Raw genomic sequence first — 17,124 nt, 5'->3', positions numbered from 1 at the left:
CATTTCCAACACTTCCCACTTAGTCCTTCTATCTCTAAGTCCATGAGGCGAGTGTCGAGGGTAAGGACTTCATATGAAGTGTTTCAACAGCAACAGCATCTTCAGACATGAAAGTTCTGATAGAGGAGATGGAGGAGAAATTACTGTGAACCCTTAACTGCACTGAGGAGAAGGTGGAGTTTTCATTTCCAAGGACCCTCCAAATGTGTACATGGAACCTGGAAGGGTACTTAGATGTGCAGAATAAACTCACCAAAGGACGTTATGCAAAAAGAAAACACTGGAGGGGGAGCAGTCACCAGCTGCTGGGTGGGCATCATCTGTGTCAGCTGCCCCATCTCAAGCCACAGGCAAAGGGCAGCAGACACATGCAAACCATACTTAGGAGTCCGGCATGAAGGAGAAATGAAATAAGTGAACTTAAGCAACAGTGTATCTTCCCACATGGATAAAGGTATCTACTTCCAACTAGAGGGAGGGAAGTTAAACAAAAATAAAAGATAGCAGAGGTCAACAGGATGTTTGAAAGAAATTGAGGGAAAGAAAAACCAAGATGGTTTCCAGGTGGGACTAGGGACAATGCAAAGAAAAGCAGGACAGTGATGCACAGTCCAAAACAGCAGGGAGGAGATGCTTTCTTTCATTATCTAACTCTGCAGGTTGGTGGCTTGAAATTAACCATGATGGAAATGTTTACATGGTGGAAATCAGTAAAAATTATAAATGAGGGCTCCCCTCCTAGGAGCACATTGTTAAACTTTTACCAATACCCCCATTGGGACTGGAATGGGGAGGCGGATTAGATTCTGCGTGATGGATGAGAAATGAGGCAAAGGGAAAGAGGACACCTGTAGTGCTGATGATTCTCAAGAAGGTGCAGATGGAGCAGATGTTCACAAGAAAACAAAGCAGCAGCTGCCCTTCTCTGTGGCTGAGTCTGACCTCTCAATCCCTCTATCATACCCTGGAGCTGGGGTTGCCTTGGAGAATGAAAGGTTTAGGAGGCGAAAGGGTGAGAAAGAAGGACAATAGACCAGGAAATTTAAAGCAGGTGGGTTTATTTCTGCGCTCCTGGGCTGATCTCACCGAATCCAAGATGGAGGGAAGTCAGTCAGTGCCTGGGTGATGGCGTGGGCGGTTTTTAAGCAAGGGGGTCAGGTGACATCCAGAAGGGGCGGTTCTCTGGAAGTCAGGTGTCCGGAAGGGGCGGGTCCAGAAGCCATGTTGGGAGGGGCGACAAAGCTTCCGCAGCTCTAGTTGCAGTGCCCTTCCTCATTCCCCTGACCTAACAGAGAAAACCACAGAAGCAGAGCCAAGTCTAGTTCCTACCAAATTACATTGAGTTCTTCCTTCAAAGTTCCCAAGTTACTGACAGTAAGACATGGGCCGAATCATGTTTTAAAGATTGTTTTCTAGGGAAAATCTAAGACTAGACAGAATGCTGATGTCTTGTTAGAATTTTTAATTTTTTTTTTAAGAAGACATCTATCAGCAATGAAGAATTCTTTTTTTTTTTTTTAATGGTGAAAGCAATCTGATAAACAGGACTAGAAATTAAGAAGGAAAAGATCAGTTGAATGCACCTCACTTGCAGAAACAGCAAAACAAACAAGAAAGCAAGTACTTAAAAGCTTTTCTCTTTACAGAAGTTTTGGAAGCTGGTTGCTCTAAGAAGTGAACTGATGTTTGCCTCATCTGCATAGATTTAGCCACAGTTCATTGGGAATATATCCAATGTCTAATCTCCATGAATGATGAAATACAAAATTGGATTGCATAGTTGAGCAGACAAATTCATTCTGTTCTATGAAATACTAAGCTCTACAGATGCTCAGCATTCTAATAGTAAGTGAAAAAGAGAGAGTCTATCTTTTCATGTTTGTGGTCAGATTGTGTGTTGTTTGATATTTGCTTACTTATTTGTCAAAGTTCTTTGTATATTCGAGAATATGCTATCTGCCCTGTGTAATAGCTCCTTCTAAGAGAGCAGAAATTATATTCTATTTGGTATTCCTAGATACATAATAGGTATCACATAAATATTTCTTAAATGAATGCATTTTTCAATAGGAGAGTTTTATGTATAACTCTCCTTCCTTTCCATTATGAAGCAGGAATAGTAAGGCTGCTGGAAATACGGAAATGAATAGAGATAAAGTCTGTGTGTACATTTGAATGATCATTCTCAGTATTCATAAAATAAACACAGACCATCTGCGTACTTTTATTAAAAAAAATTCAACTGACCTATGAGTATACAGATTTTTGATCATGTGACCCACTTTTGAAAAAACTTAGAGATGTCTTCCCTGAATAAATATAGCTCATTTTTAGCAATAACCAGCATTGACTAACTTTGCTAAATGCTTTACATATGTAACAAAGAAAATCTACTTTGGTGTTTCCCTTATCATTAAACTGGTTTCTTTTCTTGTCCCCTCTACACTTTTACGGTCTCAAAGTGGGCAAGTTGGAAATGCCACTTCCAGAAGAAAGGTATGATACGATATAAGGAACTGTCATTCACACTAGGACAAGAAATAAAGAGCCTGTGTGAGGAGAACATTGCTGGAAGAAGACAAATATTTGGGTAGCCCTTTCCAGACCAAAGGTCAGAGATGGCCAGTGTAAGGAGGGTGTTATATGGAAGAGACCTCTTTGAAGCAAGGACTTGGATCCTTCTCTGAAACCCTGAGTTGAGTCTGCCCTTTATGATTGATGGAGTGATGGCATGACACAGGGTAGTGTGATGACCGAAGAACCCAAGCCAGCTCTCCTGAGCTGCACTTAGCTCCAGTGTGTAGGCAGGCGACCCTGTGCCTACAAACCCTACTTAGTGGTGGCAAGGCGGGCAGCTAAGAATGTTCTAGGCATAGTTCTCGGAACAAGGAAGAATGGGAATTAAGGGCACGTGTTGGAGGCAAGCCTGCACATCCCAGGCTGAAGCCGGGCCCAGTGAGCAAGGAAGTCTGATCCAAAGATGCAGGTCACAAATGTGTCAGCTGCAGATCGAGCAGTGCACAACAGTAGGACATCTCCTCACATACCTCCCCTTCCGCCCTGCCACACATGTGTCCACACACACACACACACTCACAGGGTCAGGGACCCTGTTGGTTTTACCTCCTCAGACACCAAGCCTGGGCAAGACCACCCCAGCCACTCTGCAGCAGAGACTAGTGAATTCCAGAGTGTTACACTTGGAGTTTCTTTCTGTTTTATGCTAAGCATCTAGTCTTAGAAATAAGAGTTATCCTAGTGTCCTAGGGCTGCCATAACAAAGTACCACTAATTGGGTACTTAAGACAACAGCAATTTATTGTCTCCAGTTCTGGGGGCTACAAGTCTGAAATCGAGATGTTCATGTGGTCATGTTCCTTCTGAAAACCTGTAGGAGAGAATCCTTCCTTGCCTCTTCCTAGCTCCGGAGGGTTTGTTGGCAATGCTTGGTGTTCCCTGGCTTACAGCTGCAGCATGGCAATCTCTGCCTCCATGGTCACTTGGATTTCTCTCTGACCGTCTGTGTCTGTTCTCCATTCCATCGGAATAATCACCCTAAGTCAGTTTGGCCTCATTTTACCTAATCACATCTTCAAAGATCCTATTTCCAAATAAGGTCACCTACACAGGAACTGGGAGTTGAAAATGCCTTTCTAGGGGACACAGACATAGCAAGAGCTAACTTTTCTCGGCACACTGAATAATAAAACTGGTGCACTTATCTGCAACTCTGGCACACACAGACTATCTCATTTAAATTTTTATTAAAAAGATTGCTAGGTGGGTGTTTTACAATTGAGGATATTAAATAGAGACATTAGGTGATTTTGTTCAGCAAGCCAAGTGGCTAAATCTATACTGAATTAAAAATTGGAATTTAGACTCTTTGGTGCCTTTAGTATTTTGTTCTGTGATGTGTCGCAACAGTAGGGAATCCCACCCTAAGGCTGTGCAGTTCTCTCAGGTTTGCACAGTGGGAGCAGAAGGAAGCCAGATAGGGTCTGTTTGGGGGGGGGTGGGGGAGGGAACGCTTTGAATTTGAGCTCCGTTGCTGGTGCAGCACCCGCGTGGGGTTATGAGTTGCTTCGGGCCTGGCTTCAGAGTGGAAATGCGTGGGCGCGGTGGGTGGGTGGGCTGGGCGCCTACCTGGGGCGGGTGTGGCACAGATGGTCCGGCCGGGGGTGAAACACGCAGCAGAGAGATGTTCAGTAGGTTAATTGTCGCCGTCCTCGGAAGAGTCAGCCAGTAATTGCTGACACCAGTATGCTCACTGTGGCGGCCTCAGAGGCTCAGTGTGTGAGTCAGATGAGGGAAATGAGGATAAAGTTGGCCTTGTTTCCTGAACTCTTGGAAAGTGAATTAGAACTTTTTGAACTTTGCGTGTGATCCAAATCACTTTTGGGGAAAAATGAAAAGCCAGAATGAAAAGCTGAAAGCTAATATCCTTTTGCGTTGTGAAGGATAACCGAATAGAACACCTAATCACAGCGTAACTGGCTTTTAGTCTTTATCAAGGTGAATGCAAGCCGCTTAATTTAATTTCGAATCTCAGTTTTCCTTCCCCAAGCCGGTATTTTCTATTCCCAGCTTCAAAAAGCACCTTACAAAGCCAACGAAGTCCTCAAATCTGTAGGCAATTTCATGAGTCAGTGATGGCGGAAGAGGGAGGCAATTTAAGCTGCTGACAGCTGGTGTTTGGCTGCCATGAAATTTTTCACCCTTTTTTATTTAATTTTATGTTTTGAATATGGTAAAGCTTTATACAATTCAAAAGTCATATGAAAGACATACTCATAGACTGCTTTCAATCCCTAATCCCTCTAATCCCTCAGTCCTGTTCCCACTCATTCTGGTACAGTAACCGTTTTCATTTGTCTCATCCATGTTTTTTTTTTTTTTAATATACAAAGTAGCATATATACAGTATTTTGTCTCTCGCCTTTTTCCACCTCACAATATGTATTGGAATTTACTCCATGCACATTCATAGAGATCTTCCTCATTTTTTTTTTTTTTAATTTTACAGCTGCAAAGGGCTTCATTATGTGGATGCACTAGAGTTTCTTCAATGAGTTCCCAACTGTTGAATATTTAGGTTATTTTCATTTCTTTTTTGGCAACTACAAATGATACCTTAATGAATAGCCTTGTTTCCTTTTGTGGAGGTGTACATACAGATAGATTCCAAAATTGGGATTGCTAGGTCAGAGGGTCAATGCATGTAATTTGGGAAGATACTGCCAAATTGCCCCACTTAGGTTTGTAACATTTTGCCCAAACACCAGCCATGTATAAAGGTGTCTGCCACCTCGCAACCTTGCCAGCAGGCTGTTTTATTAAGCTTTTGATTTTTCTCAATTTGATAGGTGAGACATGGAATCTCAATATTATGTTGTACATTTATTTTATTATAAGCAAAATTGAGCATTTTTTTGGCTTATGTGTTAATTTGTACGTACTTTTATTGAAATTGTATATTTATGTCATTTGTCTATTTTTGTGTCATGATTTTGGTGTTTTACTTTTCAACTTTTGAGTTCTTTATATATTAAGAAGGGTAGCCTTTTGGCAGTGTTATAAGCAGCAAACCTTTTCCCCCAGCTTTTAATTTGCATTTTCCCCTTTCTATTTTGTTGACAATATTTTTTCATGCAAAAAGTTGTATTTTATATTTCCATAATTGAAGTTATCAATTTTCTTTCTATTCCATTTAATTGTGCAGCCTTTAAACTATGTTTTAATCTGATAGAACATGACCTCTTTCTTCGCCCTTCTTTTCTAGGGTTTTCCTGGATTTCCTTGAGTGGTTAAAATGCACATGAATTTTATAATCAACTTATTTTTCTCCATAAAAAATAAACTTCTTAGACTTATATTGAGCTATTATTAAATTTATGTATTATTTTGGGGAGACAGCAGGTTTATAGCATTGAATCAATTTATTGAAGAACAAGGGATGTCTTTTCATTTATTTGTTCCAAATCTAATTTTGTCTTTTGGGTGGGATGTTTTAAATCCTTCCTTATTTGTGTTTTTCAAATTTTTTATGCAATTTATTTAGATTTTTTTCATTATAAATGAGGTCTGCTCTTCTTTATATGTCCTAGATGATTATTGCTTGTAAATAAGAAGATTATAAATTTTGTATATAATTTAATCTCCTCCTAGTTTACTGAATTATTTTCCTTTTTTTTTTTTTTTTTTTAGTTTCTGCATTGATTCTCTTGGGTTTTTCCTTAAGACAGTATTTTGTCGTCTGCAAAAAATGAGATAGTGTTACTCTTTTGCATCTTTTTTTTTGGTCTCTGATTATTTGAGTAGTGCTTATTTATTTTTATTTTAATAACTTTTCATGATAGGGTATGTTCTTTTTGTCTGCCACAGTCACCTCAACTTCCTATTGTTAGATTCAACCTGATTGCTTACTTGGCTTCTGAAGACATTTGAATTCATGATGCTGCCTAAAGTTAACAGCTGAGACATAGTATGAGCAGCTACTGCTTCTCTTATATCATCATTGTGCATTTCTCCCAACATATGGGGAATTGGTGGGACTGAGTGATGACGGTAGGTCAGCACCAGACATTGGGTTACATTTAGAGAAACTAAGGTAATGACTGTACTCTTTAGTGGATATTCCAGAAAACCAGAAAAGGAATCCAAAGTTGAGGCCAGTGATGAGATGCAAATGTCAAGCCCAAAGGACCATGAACAAGATAGTACATGAGAGGCCATCAAAGGTGAGGACTTAGACAAGGTTGGACTAAATTAGGAGTAGCCCAGAAATGTACAGGCCAACTTTACTTTTTTTTGTAGCCTACTTTTACTAGCCAGTAGATGATGGGGTGTGTGGGCTTATGGAGTTGATATTAAGTCTCAGGATCAAAGCAAGTAAAGATCACCTTTGTAAATGTTTAAAAAATGACTTGTTCTTCGATTCTAGAAATTCTCTAGATTATTTGCTAGAATATTAGGGGCCTAGTATCTGCCCTCTTGACCAGCACTCTAGAACTTTCAGCAGGGAAGTAAATGCTTTGTAATTTGTGTTGCCCAATAACATAACCACTAGTCACATGCGGCTGTTGAGCACTTGGAATGTGGCTAGTGCAACTGAGAAGTTGAATTTTTAACTGTATTTATCTTTAATTAATTTAAATTTAAATAGAAAATATAACCAGTATATTGGGTAGTGCAGTTCTAGAAATATATATTCTAAGAAGACAGAATGTACAAATGCATGACTTGTGAATGACTATGACTTCAGTTTCATGCCAGGCACATGCACAAATGACCTCACTTGCACCAATATTGCCTCTCATTTGTATAATAATTTACATTTTTAAAGCTTTTTCATAGTCAGCTTATGTTATAGTAGCAAGCATTTACAATTTAAGGTGATCCATATTGATAGACAAAGATTTGAGTTCAGAAAAATAATGGAATAACTTACTCAAAGTAATGGAAATTATTAGATTCGTATATCTGGTTTCAACCAAGGACTTTTGATTCTGGGTTGAACTATTATTCCATTACACCATGGTGTACTTTCTAGCTTTACAAAGGAGTCATTAAAAGTATTAGTCTTATAAAGTTAGACACACACTTGCCATATGATCTACAAATCCCACCCTTAGGTTTTTACCTGGGAGAAATGAGACCATATATTCACATGTACATGAATGTTTATGGAAGATTTTTTCACAATGACCAAAAGCAGGAAATAACCCAATGTCTTTCAACTGCTGAATGGAAAAACAAATTATGGTGTGTCCACCTAACAGAGTATTATCCAGCAATGAAAAGATCTACCGGTACCTTCAACAACAGGGATAACAAAAAAACACTAAGTTATGTGAAAGAAGCCAGAGTCAAAAGTTTACCTACTGTATGATTTCATTCATTCGATATTCTGGAAATGTCAAAATTATAGGTCAATTGAACAGATTAGTGTTTGCCAAAAGTTGTAAGAGTAGAGCCTGACAACAAAGGGGCATAAGGAAATTATTCTGCCTAATGGAAACATTCTTTATCTCTATTGTGGTGATGGTTATGTGACTGTATGCATTTATAAAAAGTCATAGAAATGGAGACTAAAATGGAGAAATTTACTGAGGGTAAAACTCTAGGGAGACTGGCTAGTAATCTAAAATGTACTAACAAAGAAGATAAAACCAGATTTCCAAGATCTCAGATCTAGTGGGCTATGGTCTCAGAAAACCCAAACTCCTAAATGAATTTAAAGGACACTACAGATCTTGAACCTCAATAAATAAACCTGAATTTTGTCTTTTAAGAGTTGTCATGGATTGAATCATGTCCCCCACAAAGACATGTTCGAGTCCTAACCCGCAGTCCTATGACTATAAGCCCACTTGTAAATAGAATCTTTGAAGATGTAATGAGTTAAGGTGAGGCCAGTCTGAATTAGGGTGGTCATTAATCCGATATGACTGGAGTTCATCTGAGCAGAAGAAATACAGACACAGAAATGAGAGTAAGAGACACTAGGAGACTGCCAGCTGGCCATAGGACGGAGGCAGAGGTTGAGTTTTGGACTGCTGGCCAGCCACCACCAGCACACTGCAGGCTTCAGAGAAAGCATGACCCTCCTGACACCTTGATTTTGGACTTCTTGTCCCTGAAACAGGCAATGAACTCCTGTGGTTTAAGCCACCCGGTCTGCGGGATTTGTTGCAGCAGCCCTAGGAAACCAAGACAAATACATTACTTAAGATTCGATCTTTGGCTGGGGGTAAAAAGGGAGTAAGATTTGGTCATTCATGATTAGGGTTTGAGTGAGTGGTCTGGGGAGACTGGTTAGTCATCTAAAATGACCTAACAGAGGAGATGCAACTGGATTTCCAAGAACTGAGAGTTGGTGGGCTATGGTTCTAGAAAACCCAAACACCTAAATAAGATTTAAAGGACAATACAGATTTGGGACTTCCTACCTTTCCAACCTCCTTTCATTGCATACTTTTTAACCAGTAAGCTTAGGACTTTGGACTTCTTATATGTCAAGCTGTTTCTACCTCAATCTCTTTGGACTGCGTTTCCCTTTGAACAGAATATGCTTCCTTCTGCTTAGATCGCACGTGAACCTGCTACTTCCATAAGAGATCTTCACTGATCAAGTTATATAAATTATTCCCCACTTACTCTCTTTTCACATTATGTAGTTTTATTTACTTACAACATCTATCAGTATTTGAGATTTTTTTCTTAATTGTCCCTATATGCATAGACACATGGATGTTTATATGAATTTATTCTTTGTCTTCATTAATCAGAGTATAGATTTACCTGAAAAATGGGATCCTACCTGCTCATTCACTATTGCATCCTCAGCTTCTACTTGATTGCCTGACATAATTGTTGCTCAATCAATAGTTGTTGAAAATATGAATGAATTGGCTCAGAAACTGAAATATCTTTTAGTGATTTCTAGGGCCTCCTGTCATCACCTTTTGTCTTCATCCAGAGAATTCTACTTTAATCCCAGCCATATGAGAACATAGAGAGGAAGTGCTTAAGTTTTGAGTTCTCCAGCTCATGACAAGGATCATATATCTTTTCCTCTCTTTCACTCCTTTCAAATTAGTACGTATTTTTTGAACACCTACTAGGGGCAAAACAACTGTGGTAGATGTTGCTGCAGACAAAGACATCTGAGATGGCTTACAATGAACTCACACTCAACTTAAAAAAAATAACTTAAAAAAATACTACTAGCATTCAGTCTACTTTTTTTTTTTAACTTTTTTTTTATTGTATAGTACAATATATATATACTAAGCAAAGAAATAAAAAGACAATAGTTTTCAAAGTACTTTTCAACAAGTAGTTACAGGACAGATACCAGAGTTTGTCATGGGCTACCATATGATCCTCTCATATTTTTCCTTCTAGGGGCTCAAGAATATAGGATGGTAGAGGGCTTAAAATTTTTTTTTATCATCCCAATTGCTTTTTTTCCTTTTTTTTGGTGAAAAATAACATATATTTAAAAAGTTATAAATTTCAAAGCACGGCACCACAACTATTTGTAGAACATATTTCAGACTTTGACATGGGTTATAATTTCACAATTTTAGGTTTTTACTTCTAGCTGCCCTAAAATACTGGAGACTAAAAGAGATATCAATTTAATGATTTCAGCATTCATATTCATTTGTTAAATCCTGTCTTCTCTGTGTAACTCCACTATCACCTTTGATCTTTCCATCCCTCTCTTTAGGGATGTTTGGGTTATTGCCTTTCTAAATTTTTCATATTGGAAGGTTCTGTCACTAATATGGGGTAGGGGGATGGAACTATCTGATGTTCTGGAGAGGCTGGGCTAGGTTTCAGGACTTATCTGGACCAGAAACCCATCTGTAGGTTGTAGGTTTCTGGAAAGTTAATCTAGTGCATGGAACCCTTGTGGAATCTTATATATTGCCCTAGGTGTTCTTTAGGATTGGCTGAAATGGTCTTGGTTGGGAGTTGGTAGGTTATGATAGGTAGCGAGTTGTTGGAAATGCTGGAGGCATTGAAAGTAGACTGAACATTTGGTGAGACAAAATAAGCTAGAAACAAAAGAGCAAGAATGGTATGGTCACCTTTAGAAAATGCTTATAAGAAAACAGGGGCCTAGATTGTAAGCTTTTAGAGCAGACACATTAAGTCTGGAGTGGTGGCTATTATTTCTGGATTTTGAGAGGCTGGCTTATATATACAAACTGATATTTAGAGATAAGAATGAAGCTGAACAGGTTAGGAGTAAGAAAGACAAGAGTAGCCTCTCAACTCTATTTGAACTCTCTCTGCCACTGACACTTTATGAATTACACTTCTTTTCCCCATTTTCATCAGGATGTAATTGTTGATTCCATGGTGCCAAGTCTGGATTCATTGTTGGAAGTCATCTCCCACATCACCAGGGAGACTTTCACCCCTGGATGTCATGTCCCACATAGGGAGGAGGGCAATGATTTCACTTGCAGAGTTGGGCTTAGAGAAAGAGTGAGGCCACATCTGAGCAACAACAGAGGTCCTCCAGGAGTAACTCTTAGGCATGCCTATAAGTAGTCTAAGCCTCTCCGCTACCTACATAAGCTTCACAAGAGTAAGCCTCCTGATTGAGGGCATGGCCTATTGATTTAGGCATCCTTAAAGTTTGACATGGCATCAGGGGATTCCCTGACGGTAAGATTTAATAGTTTCATGTTTTTCTCCCATTACTCAAGGGACTTTGCCAATACTTTTTGATTATCTGCTGAATATATCCAAACATTACAATAAGCTAAAAGGACCTCTTTCTTATTCTGTGTTTCCCAGGTTTCACTTGTTCAAATGAGCTATACAGATAGGTTGAAATAGATTATGTACTACAGAAAATTTCAGTTCCATACCAAAAAAACCTTTCTTCCATCGATCTCAAAGAGTATGTGTGGTTCTAAAATACAGACACTGTCTTTATTACTCCTATGTTCTGAATCACTTTAACCCCAACCCATTAAGCTTCATTCTTATCTCTAAATATCAAGTTGTATGTATAAGCCAGCCTCTCAAAATCCAAAAATAATAATCACCACTCCAGACTTAATGTGTCTGCTCTAAAAGCTTACAATCTAGGCCCCTGTTTTCTTATAAGCATTTTCTAAAGGTGACCGTACCATTCTTGTTCTTTTGTTTCTGGCTTATTTTGTCTTGCCAAATGTTCAGTCTACTTTTAATGCCTCCAGCATTTTCAACAGTTTTCCAGGGTTTCACAGAAGCATTCTGTAGTAATATATTATGAGACGAAATATATGGCTGTGCATATATGAAAGTACTCAGTGTTAATGTGTAGTTGTGTACAGTATTATGTGTAAAGTGAACATGTATAGTGTTAAACTGTATTTGGAGTAGGAAATCCAGGGAAATTGGGAAGCATAATTTATCTCAGCCATGTTTCTAACCATCTATCTGTTGCTGGGGTTAAATTAATTACAAGAGAGCCATACAGCAAAATACGATATAGTTATTTATAATGATCATGCAAATGTGTATTTAATGATAAGAAAAGATGTACATGTCTATTGCCAAGTGAAAAAAGGTAAATTACAAAATATATCTCATTATGATTCCGTTCGTGAAGAGGATATACAATTAGATGTATGTACGTTGCATGTTGATATGTACATGTTTATATTTACTAAAAAGTCTAAGATTATAGCTAAAATATTAATGATGGTCATTACTGATAGGTAGCATTACAGAATATTAACATGCTCTTGAGTTTTTTTTTTTTTTTGCATGGGCGGGCACCAGGAATTGAATCCGGGTGTCCAGCATAGCAGGCAAGAATTCTAACTGCTCAGCTACCATCACATTGCCCTCTTGATTTTTTTTTTTTTTTTTGTAGAAAGAGATTTCTACAATGGGCTTATGTTCTTGTGTAATGAAAGTATCAAGACAAAAACAGGTTAGAGACGTTGGGACATACAGTGGTTTCCACTGCCACACTGAATCTTTTCATATATATATTTGAACCTTCCCTAGGGCCTTCCTCCTAGAAAAAATAAAGAGACTGACATTTTGAAATTTGGTTTTCTTTAATGAAATGATGATAGAACCAGTAATTACCTTTCCTCTCTAAAGGTGATTTTTTAAATTCAGAGAATACCACTGTTCTTTAATACTGAAACCTATGTAGGGAAAAAGAAAGCATAGCAGAGTGTACTATGGATAAGACAAGGAACTGTCTCCAAGCTCTTGCAAGCTCTTCTTGCAAAGTTTTATTAAGAGAGGCAGAAGGACAAATATTTTATGATCTCACTGACATTAAATAATTAGAATAAGCAAATGCATAGAGTCAGAAATCAGAGTACACTTTACCAGGGACCTGGTGTGGCAGAGAATAGGGAGTTAATGCTCAATTTGTACAGAATTTCTGTGGCCTGACGGATAAGTTTCAGAAACGATGGTAGTGATGGTAGCGCAGCGTTGTGAATGTAATTAACACCACTGAATTATATATTTGGATGCAACTAAAATGAGAAATTTTAGGTGGTCTTTATGTTACTAGAATAGAAGTTGAAAAACTCCATAGGACTGTACAATGCAAACAGTGAATGCTAATGGAAACTGTGGATTATAGTTAATAGTACAAATATAGTAATAGTTTTCATCAGTTAATTCACAGGTACCACACTAATGCAAAGTGTTAATAATAGAGAAAATAGAGAGAGAGTGTGTGTGGGGGGAAGAATATAGGAAGTCTGCATTTTCTGCATGATTTTTCTGTAAACCTACAACTTCTCTAGTAAAGGGGGTGGGGTCGAGTCTGCAGCACCCTCCCTTGCTCCCAGCTGGGACTGCTGTTCTGGTAAATGCCATGGTTTGTAGTTTTCTGCAGTTGCAAAAGGGCTCTATAAATCTTAGAAAGACTTGCCTGCTGCACCACTGAGCAGCAGGGCTTATTTCCACCTCCCCACCCCCCAGATGATATTCCTGGGTTTGCATATATCTGCTCTTTTCTAGGAACCATGTACTCTAAATGTCACCTTGCTTCCCTTCAGCAGGACCTGTGTTCCGACTGGAGCAGCCAGCAGATTGATGGTTTGCTGAAAGCTCCCTCATTATCTTCCACTGTCAATTCCTTTCATGAGTAATCTCTTGTGCCCTGGATGCAGAGCTGCTTTGTGTGTGTGTGCTGTGAAATAAAATCTCAGATAATGTGTGAGCCAATTTTGTGAGACCCAATTCCCTCCCCACTGTCATTATCCCCACAGTGTGACCTCAGATCAAATCATTTATTCATTAGTAAAGCTCAGTTTATGTGGCCCTAACTGATGAAGAATGGAAGGTAAAAGATGTTGAAAATGTTAAAAAAAAAAGTTAAAGATGCATGATCGGGGCAGGGCGGGCGGTGGGTGGGTTGTTGTAGAGGTATGCACTAGGAAGGAACGTTCTTGAAAAATAAGCACTGAAAAAAAAACAATAAAATTTTGTCTTGTGAGAGATTTGCCTTCATTATCCCCTGCTTAAAGAAAATTACTCATTTTCTCTAATTTTTACTGAAAAGATGCTCCTACAACTCTTGCAGATTTTTTTCAAATATAGATATACAGATTATAATCACTTTCTCTAGAGCAGCTACTATTTACATTGAATTAAACCTAGTCTTTTCCAATTACATATGCAAAATTTCAAGCTCCTACCAAATCCCATTCCTATAAATTGTCTTCTTTGCAGCAGTATTTGAAGGGCACTATGTTCAGAAAACTTTTAAACAGGACTCCATTCTTCTCTATTATTGTTTTTATGGTGTCTTCAGCTGCCCCTCTCCCTCTGCCTGGAAGGGTCACAGTGAAAAGCAAGGACTTCTTACTGACCATGGTTATTGGGAGAGGAGCATTCAACACCACAAGCAAAGAAGTTGAACCTTGGGGCCAGCTTTGGTACTCTCCTTTTTCACTCTGTGGATGCTATCTCTCCCACCAGCCTGGAGTGCTGAGAAGATCTGGTGCTGGGTAAACAAAGTGTAGTGTATCTATATGATGGAGTTCTATTCAGCCAGTAAAAGGAATGCAATACTGATAAATGCTACAACAAGGAGGAACCAACATCATGCTATATGAAAGGAGTCAGATCCAAATGACCATGCACTATATCAGACCATTTATCTGAAAAGACAAATCTATTGAAACAGAAGGCAGATTAGTGCTCACTCGGGACTGGCGGTGGGAACGATTGCAAGTGGACACTAGGGATCTTTTGGGAGTGATGGAAATGTTCTGAAATTGGATTATAGTGATAGTTGTGCAGTCCATAAATTTGCTAAATATCATTAAATTGTACACTGCACATGAATGAATTGTATGATGTGCAAATTATACCCCAATAAAGCTATTTTAAAATAGAAATAGATTCTGACAGCAATAAAAGAAGATCTGGAGCCATTCCTGTCTGGGGAAAAGCTCCAGAAATGGAAGCACAAGAGGGCTGTCTAAACTACCTTTGCTCTGGTGATGGGGAAAACCCTAGATGGAGACATCGTCCAACCCCCTGCATAACCAAACCTTAAATGAGATCATCTTTATCCCCTGTATTTCCAAGTTCATGAGCAATAACACTTCTGCCTTTTTTTTCTTTTTTTGACCTTAATGACTTGGATTGAGTTTCTGTAACATGGAAGTCTTGACTAATATGAAGGCCCTCCCAGTTGGGAAGAAGGGCTTGTATGCAGGCCTATGGTCTTCTTAGGGAATGATGAGGTGCAGGATATAAGAGGTGCATGGTGGGTGCCTGGGGCCATGGTTTGAGGGGCTGTGATGAGCTCTTATCACTTTTGGTCTGCTCATCTCCCATGAAGCCCTGCACTGCCTGGTCCCTTGCAGCCATGAGTCATTGGGGAGGGGGCAGACTTTGCTATGGAAGTAGTGAGGAAGGATACATGAGCTTCTCCTGCCTCAAAAAAAAAAAAAAAAAGACAATGGTGACAGTGGCAGCATCGGTGTCAGAAGCGGCTGTATGTTCTCTGAGTGATATCTACTTGTGTGTGCTCCTTTTCCCTCATAAGGAGAATCCAGTGTGACCCTGTCAGTGTTTATCGTCTCCAAAAACAACTTTGAAAGAAGTGAAAAATTCTTCTTCCATACCGGTTTTGGAGAGGCTTATGGCAGGGGCTAGAGGAACTCAGTGAAATAGCTTTCCTCCTTGAAATCAACCTTGAAGCAAAGGGCACTGCTTGCTCCCAAAAAGGGCGCATGAAACTCAGGAGACCCCAGTATGAAGCAGTAAGAAAAGTCAGCTGAGGATGGAACATTCATTCCTTATATGATCATGTTTTCTAGATTTGCCCTTAGGGAAATTCCATGAAGTGCTTTGGCAGAATCAAGGTTCTCCAGCATAACATTTCCTTTATTTTCTTAAATTGGTGGTGGCAACTTTATTACTTATTAAAGAAGAGTTAAAATGAGAAACCATCTTATTTTATGGAATCGACTTTGGAGACCACATTGGTGTGAGCCAGTGTTTTTCAAAGTGTCACAATCACCCAGGTCCTATTAAACTACAGATTCCTGGAATTGATTCAAGGATTACTAGGGATATATTTCAGAAGTGGGCATTGTAAATAAACTCTCAAGGTGATTCTTGTTCACTCTGATAGTGTAGACTCACTAGTTTGTGAACCTTGATGTGGATTCATGGTTCCAGATAGAAAGCATAAGAGATAATGCTCTCTTTGAAAACTTTCTCTGCTCGCTCACAAAGCGGGGCTGTAGATCTTTCAGCTTAAAAAGCACAGAAGCACAGGGCATTGAGTGGTCCCACCTGCAGAGGAATATGCAATGCTTATATTTTTCCGTTAGGAAGTATGCTAGGAGCCAGCTGGTGCAGCTTTTAAAAAGGCACCTGGGATGTTGGCAGCTGGAGAATCCTGAAAATGGCAAGGACATAAATATATAAATATCCATGTCTATATATTTAGATAATAACATATAATATGCATAAATACTATACACATGTTTTATATATAAAAACTTGGGTTTGTGCAGACATTTGAGGAATAAAGTTATTTACCCTAATCACAAATGATTCAATTTAATTTTTCTCTTTTTCACTCATGGCATCTGGGATATAAGAAAAATCCAGGAATGAGAGAAACAAAAAGTGCTGTAATATAATACAACTCTCTTTCATCTTATTCACAGGATTCGAGTTCTGGGGGTGTTTTCTCTTCATCAAACAAGCAAGCCCTCTCCATCAAGGTATAGTATCTAAATGACAATTATTTTCAGCTTTTTAAGCAGAAATGCACAAGGCAAAGAAACAAACAACTCCTCTGCCTATGAAGCAGCATACAAGATATGATCATGAAAATGGCAACTCAATTGTTGTTAACATTGCTGCTTCCCTTGAGTTCTCCTGATAATTCTGGTTTTTATGAATGACTAAAGGAGAGGCAGCTGCAGCAGCAAATAGGATTCAAAACCCCATTAATATTGATGATTCATCAGCTGGATTCTTTCACCATGTCAGAAAATGTCAGGAAATTAAAACAGGCACCATCGCATCTCCAAAAGGCAAGTCCAATGTCAGAGTCATAACCACTTCTAAATATTCTTGGCCTCATTTGGAAATTGGCTGTCACCT

The 17,124-nt window shown here is 38.9% G+C and overlaps 1 long non-coding RNA gene across 1 annotated transcript; it reads left to right on the top strand.

Moving 5' to 3' along the window:
- The first annotated feature begins 1,238 nt into the window (after positions 1-1,238).
- On the top strand, positions 1,239-16,757 carry LOC143676588 (uncharacterized). Its single transcript, XR_013172202.1, has 3 exons — positions 1,239-1,374; positions 1,647-1,845; positions 16,683-16,757. It is a non-coding gene; the product is annotated as an uncharacterized LOC143676588 (long non-coding RNA).
- The last annotated feature ends 367 nt before the right edge of the window (positions 16,758-17,124 follow it).

This window comes from Tamandua tetradactyla, chromosome 3, assembly GCF_023851605.1.
Source record: "Tamandua tetradactyla isolate mTamTet1 chromosome 3, mTamTet1.pri, whole genome shotgun sequence".
Taxonomy (NCBI): Eukaryota; Metazoa; Chordata; class Mammalia; order Pilosa; family Myrmecophagidae; genus Tamandua; species Tamandua tetradactyla.
The sequence above is the reverse complement of the archived record's forward strand: the minus strand, read 5'-3'. Positions and strand labels throughout refer to the sequence as shown.